The sequence below is a fragment of the Hyperolius riggenbachi genome, chromosome 9 (genome assembly GCF_040937935.1).
Source record: "Hyperolius riggenbachi isolate aHypRig1 chromosome 9, aHypRig1.pri, whole genome shotgun sequence".
Classification (NCBI taxonomy): domain Eukaryota; kingdom Metazoa; phylum Chordata; class Amphibia; order Anura; family Hyperoliidae; genus Hyperolius; species Hyperolius riggenbachi.
Genome location: NC_090654.1, coordinates 284818837 through 284830529, shown reverse-complemented (window position 1 = coordinate 284830529; position 11693 = coordinate 284818837).

Genomic DNA, 11693 nt, shown 5'->3' with positions numbered 1-11693 from the left:
ATGGCTTCCGTGAGGCCCGGCCTACAGGGATGCCTTCCGTGAGGCCCGGCCTACAGGGATGCCTTCTGTGAGGCCCAGCCTACAGGGATGCCTTCTGTGAGGCCCAGCCTACAGGGATGCCTTCTGTGAGGCCCAGCCTATGTAAGCTATAGAGTGTGTAAAGGCTAAGATGGAAAATTTGATGGGAAGTGCTAGTTATGTGAGTTCTGCACGGCCCTGAATTGCTTCTCAAAATACCTGTTTTCTGTAGTGTAGTTGGCATGCATCCTGCTCCTCTCCCTGGCCGCTGACGGCCTATAACAGTAATGGCTAACCTTGGCACTCCAGCTGTGGTGGAACTACAAGTCCCATGAGGCATTGCAATACTGATAGGATAGCTCTAAGCATAACTCGGGGAGGCAGTCATGATGGGATTTGTAGTTTTGCCATACTGGCCTATAACATTGCCAGGACTGTGTATTTGGGGCATAAACAGGCTGTGTCACACTAGCATTCCGCTGTATGCTGAGGCTGGCTGACAGGCATGGGCAAGGAGGAGTGATATCTGCTGTGACGCCGCTTCACCCAAGTCTTGCCCTGTAGTCCTGATGTGCTGGAGGATCAGTGAGTGAGTTGGGAGGCGAGTATGGTGCATTTAGATTCATTTATATATAATTTGGGGGCATTTTGTTTTTTTGGGGGTGAGGGGGGGGGATAGGTTTCCAAAATAGAGGGGGCACTTAACATATTTCTGTAATTTGGGGAGGGGAGAATTTTAACCTGATTTTGTTTTGGGGGTCATGCTGCCTGTTTGTTTTAGAGGATGTGCCTGCTTAAAAGATCTGTAGGCTGCCATATTTATTTACTTTCAAACTACGGTATGCACATTGCATGGCTGTCCTGCTGATCCTCTGCCTCTAACACACAAACAGGATGAAAAGGCGCCCAGAAAATAAAATTCTTTCTTTTTTTTTTTTTGTTTTTAATTCATTTATCTGCTTCACACGTTGCGTTCCGGTCACTGACATGTTTTCTCCTTCAACCCAGAAGGAGGAAGAAGCCAGGCGGAGGCGAGAGAGGCTCCAGCCTCAGGGCGCAGTGTAGGAGGGGGCGCACAACTCACTCAGCTGTCATTCCCCTATCGTGTGTGAAGCAGAGCAAAATAAGAAAAGGGGATACATGACAGTGACTGCAAGCCAGATAACTAGAGATTAAAGGACACCCGAGGTGACATGATGAGATAGACGTGTATGTACAGTGCCTAACACACACATAACTTGGCTGTTTTTTTCTTTTTTTTTTCTTTCTGTGCCTGAAAGAGTTAAATATCAGGTATGTCAGTGGCTGACTCAGTCCTGACTCAGACAGGAAGTGACTACAGTGTGACCCTCGCTGATAAGAAATTCCAACTATAAAACACTTTCCTAGCAGAAAATGGTATTGGGTTTGCAACTGTTAAGCACGTCATCAGTTACAGTGGCTTGCAAAAGTATTCGGCCCCCTTGAAGTTTTCCACATTTTGTCACATTACTGCCACAAACATGAATCAATTTTATTGGAATTCCCTGTGAAAGACCAACACAAAGTGGTGTACATGTGAGAAGTGGAACAAAAATCATACATTCAATACTTTGTAGAACCACCTTTTTGCTGCAATTACAGCTGCCAGTCTTTTAGGGTATGTCTCTACCAGCTTTGCACATCTAGAGACTGAAATCCTTGCCCATTCTTCTTTGCAAAATGGCTCCAGCTCAGTCAGATTAGATGAACAGCGTTTGTGAACAGCAGTTTTCAGATCTTGCCACAGATTCTCGATTAGATTTAGATCTGGACTTTGACTGGGCCATTCTAACACATGGATATGTTTTGTTTTAAACCATTCCATTGTTGCCCTGGCTTTATGTTTAGGGTCATTGTCCTGCTGAAAAGTGAACCACCGCCCCAGTCTCAAGTCTTTTGCAGTCTCCAAGAGGTTTTCTTCCAAGATTGCCCTGTATTTGGCTCCATCCATCTTCCCATCAACTCTGACCAGCTTCCCTGTCCCTGCTGAAGAGATGCACCCCCCGAGCATGATGCTGCCACCACCATATTTGACAGTGGGGATGGTGTGTTCAGAGTGATGTGCAGTGTTAGTTTTCCGTCACACATAGCGTTTTGCATTTTGGCCAAAAAGTTACATTTTGGTCTCATCCGACCAGAGCACCTTTTTCCACATGTTTGCTGTGTCCCCCACATGGCTTGTGGCAAACTGCAAACGGCATTTCCTATGCTTTTCTGTTCACAATGCCTTTCTTCTTGCCACCCTTCCATAAAGGCCAACTTTGTGCAGTGCACGACTAATAGTTGTCCTATGGACAGAGTCTCCCATCTGAGCTGTAGATCTCTTCAGCTCGTCCAGAGTCACCATGGGCCTCTTGACTGCATTTCTGATCAGCGCTCTCCTTGTTCAGCCTGTGAGTTTAGGTGGACGGCCTTGTCTTGGTAGGTGTACAGTTGTGCCATACTCCTTCCATTTCTGAATGATCGCTTGAACAGTGCTCCGTGGGATGTTCAAGGCTTTGGAAATCTTTTTGTAGCCTAAGCCTGCTTTAAATGTCTCAATAACTTTATCTCTGACCTGTCTGGTGTGTTCTTTGGACTTCATGGTGTTGCTGCTCCCAATATTCTCTTAGACAACCTCTGAGGCTGTCACAGAGCAGCTGTATTTGTACTGACATTAGATTACACACAGGTGCACTCTATTTAGTTATTAGCACTCATCAGGCAATGTCTATGGGCAACTGACTGCACTCAGACCAAAGGGGGCTGAATAATTATGCACACCCCACTTTGCAGTTATTTATTTTTAAAAAATGTTTGGAATCATGTATGATTTTTGTTCCACTTCTCACGTGTACACCACTTTGTATTGGTCTTTCATGTGGAATTCCAATAAAATTGATTCATGTTTGTGACAGTAATGTGACAAAATGTGGAAAACTTCAAGGGGGCCGAATACTTTTGCAAGCCACTGTATGGTCTTCAAAAAAACCCCCCAACATTTATAAAACTTAACTTTTATTGGTTACTATAATATGATTTTATATAATTATGTATATGTTACGGCCAGAACCCGAAGTCTGGCCACTTCGGGTTCTGGCCGGTCAGAATGCGAAGTGGCCGGCTCATGCAGCCAATGTAGAAAACGGGCATAAATATCGGACTTTGGCCAAAATGCATTTTGACTTCACGTGGCCGGCCACAGTGTAGGTGTCATCGACTAGAGCTAGTTTCACTCTATCAAAAATAGAGCTTCGTCAGGAAAAGAACAACATAGTGTATACAAAATAATAAATAGTCTCCCCCCCCCCCCCCCCCACCACACATAAATACAATTCCTAAGAGTCAGAATCATCCCACCTAAGGGCAGCCTGACAAGGCTGCGGTTGGCTCTGATTTTGGGGGGTGGGGCGGGGGGGGGGGGGGGGGGAAGGGACAACTAGTTATTTTGTATACACTGTGTTGTACTTTTCCTGACAGCTCTATTTTTGATAGAGTGAAACTAGCTCTAGTCGATGACACCTACACTGTAAATACTGTATATAGGTCACCACTTATCTTCCACTGCAGCAATCAATCTATTTCCTTCCAGTTCTTGAAATACATTCATTACCCTATTACATGCATATCACAAGGTCGTTCACTGACCTGGATCTAACCTGTAAAATCGTCCATACTTACCAGTCTATCACATAAACACAGCATTGGTCACAACCAACTGATGGGAATAGCTACACCCTGGGACCCCAGAAATTGATTTTTGACGGGTTTTCTCGGGGGGGGGGGGGGGGGGAGGGGGGGGAGGGGATCAGCTCCCGATATCTTTTGGTGTGATTTTTTTTTTTTTTTTTTTTTTTTTATCATATTTTATTTTTCCATCAGGCATATGTGGCATGGATTGATACTACGCTGTGACTGTGTACGCCAACCGCTCCTAGCCAAACCTGCCTACATATGGATACACCTTGCAACGTACCCCTCTGTATAGTGTACTGGTCTATGGTCTGTTCACTAAGGGTTATGTGACTAACAGTTGTCAGTGTACATGATGGTTATGTCCTAAGGACAAAGTGCGCAATTTATCTTTACCTGTACCATTTTCGGTGTGTTTGCAATCAACTGCTGCCTGATCAGAGATGCCATCCTCCAAGAGGAGACAGCAAGACTGCGCCACCTAGTGTTGTGTAATGGAAAGCGCTGATCATCCTGCAGCTGATAGTTGAGGCCCAAGGTCTGATATGTCAGGAAGGTGTTGGGGTGGGGAGGAGGTTTTATGGTGATTATACTATGGAAAATTGGTAAGACGAGCTGGGTACTACTAAACTTGCAGCTGTCCTGCCCTGCTGTCCATTAGTCTTTCTTGTTACAGGGGCTTTTTGAAGCGGATTGTAGCCAGTGGAAAAGGAACCTTAAAGGGGAACTGAAGAGAGAGGTATATGGAGGCTGTCATGTTTATTTCCTTTTAGACAATACCAGTTGCCTGGCAGCCCTGCTGATCCTCTGCCTCTAATACTATTAGCCATAGCCCCTGAACAAGCATGCAGCAGATCAGGTGTTTCAGTGTTTCAGTGGTTCAGACTTATAAGTCTGATCTGACAAGACTAGCTGCATGCTTGTTTCTGGTTTTAATCAGATACTACTGCAGAGAAATAGACCAGCAGGGCTGCCAGGCAACTGGTATTGATTAAAAGGAAATAAACATGACAGCCTCCATATACCTCTCTCTTCAGTTCCCCTTTAAAGAAAACCTGAACTGAAAATTAAAAGTCAAAATAAGCATACACAAGTCATACTTACCTTCCATGTAGTCTGCTCCTCAGTGTCTTTCTCCTGTCCCGCGTCCTGTTTGTTCACGGTGATCAAGGGAATTTTCCGTCCTCCATTTTGAAAATGGCCATTACCCATAACAGCTTTCTGGTCAGCACACAGTTAAACTGTAACATCGCCCACTTGAGCCATAGGGAAACATGGACATTACCTGCTACATCAGTTTTCTTCTCAGCTGTAACTGACAGCAACTGATATTTTACTGACAGCAACTGATATATTTCAGATCTGACAAAATATTGTCAGAACTGGAAGGGATTACAGTAAGAAGAAAATAGAGAGCTTCTGAGAGGAACTGAAGGCAAGGTAACTATGCAATGTTCATCTAAAGTTACCTCATGTTTTTATTTTAAATATTTTTACTCAGTACAGGTTCTCTTTAAAGGGAACCTTAACTGAGAGGGATATGGATGATTCCTTTTAAACCATACCAGTTGCCTGGCAGTCCTGCTGATTTCTTTGGCTGCAGTAGTGGCTGAATCGCACACCTGAAACAAGCATGCAGATAATCCAGTCTGACTTCAGTCAGAGCACCTGATCTGCTGCATGCTTGTTGAGGGGCTGTGCCTTAACGTATTAGAGACACAGGGTCAGCAGGAGAGTCAGGCAACTGGTATTTTTAAAAGGAAAAATACATATCCTTAGTTTAGGTTCCCTTTAATATAATTTTGCTCTCACAGTTGCTCACTTGGAACTAAATTATTACAAATACCTTCTGTTTTAAAGAGAACCTGTACTGAGTAAAATTATTTAAAATAAACACAAGGTAACTTCAAATGAACATTACATAGTCACCTTGCCATCAGTTCCTCTCAGAAGCTCACCATTTTCTTCTTACAGTGATCTCTTCCAGTTCTGACAACATTTTGTCAGAACTGAAATATATCAGTTGCTGTCAGTTACAGCTGAGAGGAGAACTGATGTGTCCATGTGTCCCTATGGCTCAAGTGGGCGATGTTACAGTTTAACAGTGTGCTGATCAGGAAGCTGTTATGGTGTAATGGCCATTTTCAAAATGGAGGACGGAGAATTCCCTTGATCACAGTGGACAAGCAGGACGCAGGAGAGGAAAAATAGATTGAGGAGTAGACTACACAGGAGGTAAGTATGACTTGTGTATGTTTATTTTGACTTTTAATGTTCAGTTCAGGCCTTCTTTAAGAAGGCACATTTATATACAGGGCATTTTGGTGTCTTTTTTCCCCTTATGCAGCGGTGTAACAGTAAGGGGTGCAGAGGTTGTGACCTCAGAGGGACCCTTCTCCATCCATCTTATTAGCTTATCATTGGTGATACGCTGGCAATGAACACCAGTATATCTGCATTGCATAGTGGTAACACTAATAAACTGTTTCCTTGCTCTTATTATATCTCTGACACTGTAACTGTCCTTAGTAGGTTTTGGGCCCCATGCAAAACTTGCACTGGGGCCCCAAGCTCCATGCCCCTGCCCCATACTCTCCTGGTGTTTCTGTCACCATGAGCAGTCAGTGCATCCTTCTATATACAGAATACACAGACACCCCCTGCCTGAAGGGGGCAATGAGGCAGATCAGTAGGCATTGCTGTCCAACTGGAGGCCCGCCTCCTGCTGCAGCCCACATGCCGCTGGCTCTGTGCTGTGCACATTTCCCCCTCAAAGTTCCAGAAGGCAGCAGGGCAACCTTAGCCTATGCTGGGCCGGCTGCAGTGGGTGCCGAGATGATGCAGAGTGATACGCACTCTGACCGCATCACCCGGAACTCATTACTAGTAGAGTCAGTGTGAGGCGGGAGATTTGCTGCTGCACTCGGGTGGACATTAAAGCCTGGAGATTAAAGCCTGGAGATCAGGAAGAGTCGCCACACAGGTGAGTATATGTCCAAGACTTACACCAGGGATGTATTGGGGGAATTCTTGTTTAATTAATGGGGAATACTAATAGTCAGTGAGATGCAAATCATTTTGAGTTGATGTGGGATTATGCAAATTTGTATGCAAATGTATCCAGCTTGAAAATGGACCAATGAAATATTACCTCAGCAGACTTTGATTGGTTCATATTCCAGCTGCATATATTTGCATACAAAGCCAGATTGCATATTTTTCAGGGAGGGGGGGACTAGCGGGAGACCTATTTATTAAAGCCGGCCCTCCATCTAGTCTGGAAAAAAAAATGTACCCCTCAATATACGTAACGTTGGACAGCACTAGGTTAAAGATGGCCACTAACTGTCCAATTTGTAGCAAAAATCGTTTGTGCCATCACTGGAGATTATTTACAACCAAACCAATCAGAATTTGTGATCGCTCAATCTATTGTGACTGATTATAAATTTAGTTGTCTGATTGGATTTTCATCAAACCAAAAATTTGGATTTTCTTGTTGGTTGTGATAGACAGGAAGCAAAGATTGGTTCGCTGATGGTGTAGTGAACGATTTTTCTTCTGATCAGAATTAGGCCTCTTTTCCACAGACTGTTAGACAGTGAAATGCCTCTCACTCACAACTGCTTGTTGCTGCCTGGTAACTGCTTGCTAAGCACACAGTTCAACAGTCTGTGGAAAAGAGACCTTATCTGATTGCTCCAACGATTTTTCACTAGAAATTGGATTTGTTCGTGGTCAACTGGCCATCTTAAGGCATCCCGCTGCACTTCTCTGCTAAACCTTCCTGAATTCTGGCTTCATAAATGCTACAATCACAGAATGACTGACAGCATTAAGTTACTTTACTGAATGTTTAACCAAAGCTGTGGCGTCTGAGTCGGGGCAATTTTGAGCACCTGGAGTCGTGGTTTCATAAACTGTGGCGTTGGAAGATTTTTGTACCGATTCCACAGCCCTGTGTTTAACTATTCCCCTTTACGGTTCATATTAGTTTTGCCGCCGGTCAGGACCAGTATACGGAGTGAACAGGTGTGTTTTCTATGTATGGTATTTGTGCGGATGGCTCAATTTGCGCCACAATTTTTCTGCAATAAAAAATCCTGACCGGTAGGATATGTAAACAATGGATGCCTAGCCAGTTATCTGAATGCCTGGGCTTGGGTGTGGTGGCTATACCAGGTACCTGTAAAATATGGATGCGGCACCGCTATGGCTGCACTCACATTACTTGTGCTACTCAGTCTGGGACCCCGTCCACAGAAAACTGCGATTGGAAATGCACTGGGATGTGATAGTCCACATCCCACTATCACATTCGATTTCACAGCGGAGTTGCAGTTTTCCAACTTTTTTTTTTGGGAGAGGAAAAAAAAAAAAGGTTTTCAATAGTGGTCGTGTCTAGGAGAACTCATGGAGAAGCATGTGATTTGTTTGATCAGCTGATACATTTGCAAAGCTCTGATTTGCTAGTCATGATCATGTGCTAAAAGCAGGCTGTGATCACAGCAAATCAGAGCTTTGCAAATTTATCAGCTGACCAAAGAAATCACATGCTTCTGCATGAATTCTTCTAGGCATGATCATTATGACATTTATAAATAGGGAAGTTGCAAGAAAATTGCATAGCACAGTGTTTGGAATGTGACTTTTTGCACTCAGTGATTAATCAAAATGCAGGAAACGTTTGGGTTAAGTGCTATAACTCCATGTAGTGCTCTGCCCTGACTAGGGAAGATTAATGAGATGCAAATATATTCTCCTTGCATTCAAATTTCATGTAAAGGTTATGTGGCTTGAACTAATCAAAATTGACAGCAATGTCAAGTTGCATAACATTTACATGAAATTTGAATGCAAGGGGAAATTATTTGCATCTCATTGATAAGCAGAAGCCTAGCAATGCATCTGTGCAGCACTCAGCCCCAAACTGTCACCTGACAGTCATGGACCTTGCAGACAACATGCATGCATGCGTGTGTACGCACCTCAAACTACTCGGTAGTATGATTCTTTCTGGATTTTAGGTAGTGTTGTGCACTACCAGTACATAGCTATTTGTAATCGATATTATCCAGCGCTGTCCACGCTGCCACCTTAGCTGATGTGCTCCCCAGAAACTAGGAAGCAAGAAGAGTAACATGGGAGCACACTAGCTTCACCACAGGCAGCACTAGCTAATTTAGATTACTAGTAGCTGTGTTTTTTTTTTAGGGTCTAAAAGCAGTACAAATTTACATGAGCTTTTAGACAATGATCACTGGAGACTGGGAGTGTCAACTGCTGCTAGTCAGTTTGTGCAGATGTGGAAAACAAACAACGGATGCTGCTGCTCATGCCAACAGAAAGCGAGATGTTCCTGGACTGTCTGCAGTGAAAACTTATGCAGCACAGAGTAGAGCTTCCAGACTTGAAAAGTAATGCAGCTTGTCTGCTTTGTAAACACATAGCTGGCTGCAAATGGATTTTTTTGTTCAGTACCAAGAACGATTGATCAATATCACACCAATTATAACTTTAGGAAATTACTTTTACTTATATACAGTATGTATGAATGTATAGAGTGATGTGTAATCCTTTGGGGCGATAGTATAGCCTTATGTAGGTATTTGCTGTACTGTACACTGGTGGGACAGCTGTGTTGAACATTTCTCTTGGGCTGACTGCCATATTATAGCGAATCCTGTTACTCTCCGCTCCGCATACATTGCAGCTGTACACAAGTTACACTTACAAATTAAAGTAAACTAGAGGTGAGTAATATATAGGCTGCCATTTATTTCCTTTTAACCACTTAAAAAATGAATCAGAGATGAAAATAAACTGAGAAACAATTAGATCTGTCCTCCTAAAAATTACTTTTATAAATGTTTATACATAAACTGAAACATTGAGATATCTAAAATAGATTTGTTTTATGGTCACTGCTCAATTGCAGTGTCTCAAGAGTCCCAGAGTGAAAATACATGAGCTATTGCCGTTTTTCTCTCACAGTAAAAAGCCCCGGGATCTGCTTAGGAAAGTGTTTTATAGCTGTAATTTATCAGTGAGTCCTGACTGGAGAAGAACTGTCAGTCCATAGCCAATTATAAACATTCAGGCAGGATAAAAGGAAAAAAAAAAAAAAAAAAAAGCACAGCATAAGGGTATGTATGCCTGTCACTGTATATGCACGTCTATTTCATCATGTCACATGTCATCATCTCTGGTACACTTTAGGTACTAGCAGCCTCTCCCCAGAGACTGCTGAATACAAATTAATTGCTGCAAATACCTGCCACCTACTCTGCCTTCTCTATGATGGCAGATGTTCCCACAAGCCAGTCAGAAATGCTTAAAGGAGAACTGTAGTGAGAGAGATATGGAGGCTGCCATATTTATTTCCATTTAAGCAATACCAGTTACCTGGCTATCCTGCTGATCCTCTGCACATAATACTTTCAGCCACAAGCCCTGAACAAGCATGCAGCATATCAGGTGTTTCTGACATTTGTCAGCTCTGACAAGATTAGTTGCATACTTGTTTCTGGTGCGATTCAGACACTACTACAGCCAAATAGATCAGCAGGGCTGCCAGGTAACTGGTATTGCTTAGAAGGAAATAAATATGGCAGCCTCCATATACCTCTCACTACAGTTCTCTAAATTGATAGACAGGGGCCAATAAAATCAGCTCCTGACCAGCTCACAGGGTTCTGCCGTCAGAGAGAGTGAGGTGCAGCAGGAAGACAGCAGCGAGATTGGGTGGCAGTTGAGTTGAAATCTACATCCCGCCAGCCAGATCAGCATCAAAACTGTATAGATTTTAATTAGCGTCTTTTAGCAATACCAGTTGCCTGGCTACCCCCTGCTGATTCCTCTGCCTCTAATACTTTCAGCCATAGACCCTGACCAAGCATGCAGCAGATCAGGGGTTTCTGACATTGTCAGAAGATTAGCTGCATGCTTGTTTTTGGAGTTATTCAGACACTACTGCAGCCAAATAGACCTGCAGGGCTGCCAGGCAACTGGTATTGTTTAAAAGGAAATAAAGATGGCAGCCTGCATAGTCTTCTCACTGCAGTTGTCCTTTAAAGGGAGATCTTCTTAAGGCCATGTTCACAGTGGGATGTTGTGTTCACTGGATCGCAAAGGAACTAAAAAGTCATATCGCTTGTTACGGAGCATAAAGTCCATGAAAAGGACGCTTCACTCTTACCGTTAAAGGGACACTTAAGTAAAAAAAAAAAAGTTTTACTCACCTGGGGCTTCCAATAGCCCCTTGCAGCTGTCCGGTACCCTCACCGTCTCCCTCCGATCCTCCTGGCCCCGCCGGCAGCCACTTCCTGTTTCGGTGACAGGATGGGGACGCGAGTGATTCTTCGTGTTCCTGGCCACAATAGCGCCATCTATGCTGCTATAGCATATATCATATACCATATAGCAGCATAGAGGGTGCTAATGTGTCTGGGAACGCGAAGAATCACTCGCGTCCCCATCCTGTCACCGAAACAGGAAGTGGCTGCCAGCGGGGCCAGGAGGATTGGAGGGGGATGGCGAGGGTACCGGACAGCTGCAGGGGGCTATTGGAAGCCCTAGGTGAGTAAAACTCATTTTTTATATTTGACCTAAGTGTCCCTTTAAGGTGCACATTGACCACAACACACCCGCCGCACTGTGAACATAGACCAGGTGGTGCATTGCTGTGCAGTAAGCAGTGTCCCAGAGCAGACGTTATGCCACATCACTGTAAATGGAGCCACACTTGTGAGAAGAGATAACTGGTTGGTTTCCAGGGCTACCGTTTGAAAGCAGCTTGGACTAGGAGGCAGTATAAACGGACTATGCAGCAATAAAGTACCAGTCACGCATCAACTACAGTGACCGCTGCATGCCAGTAACAGGTATTTAGAGCCATGCCGAGGAGAAGTATTGCTGTTAATTAGGTATGATTGAGATGCAATTTTTCTGAAATTATGCAAATAAATGCAGTTTGAAATGGA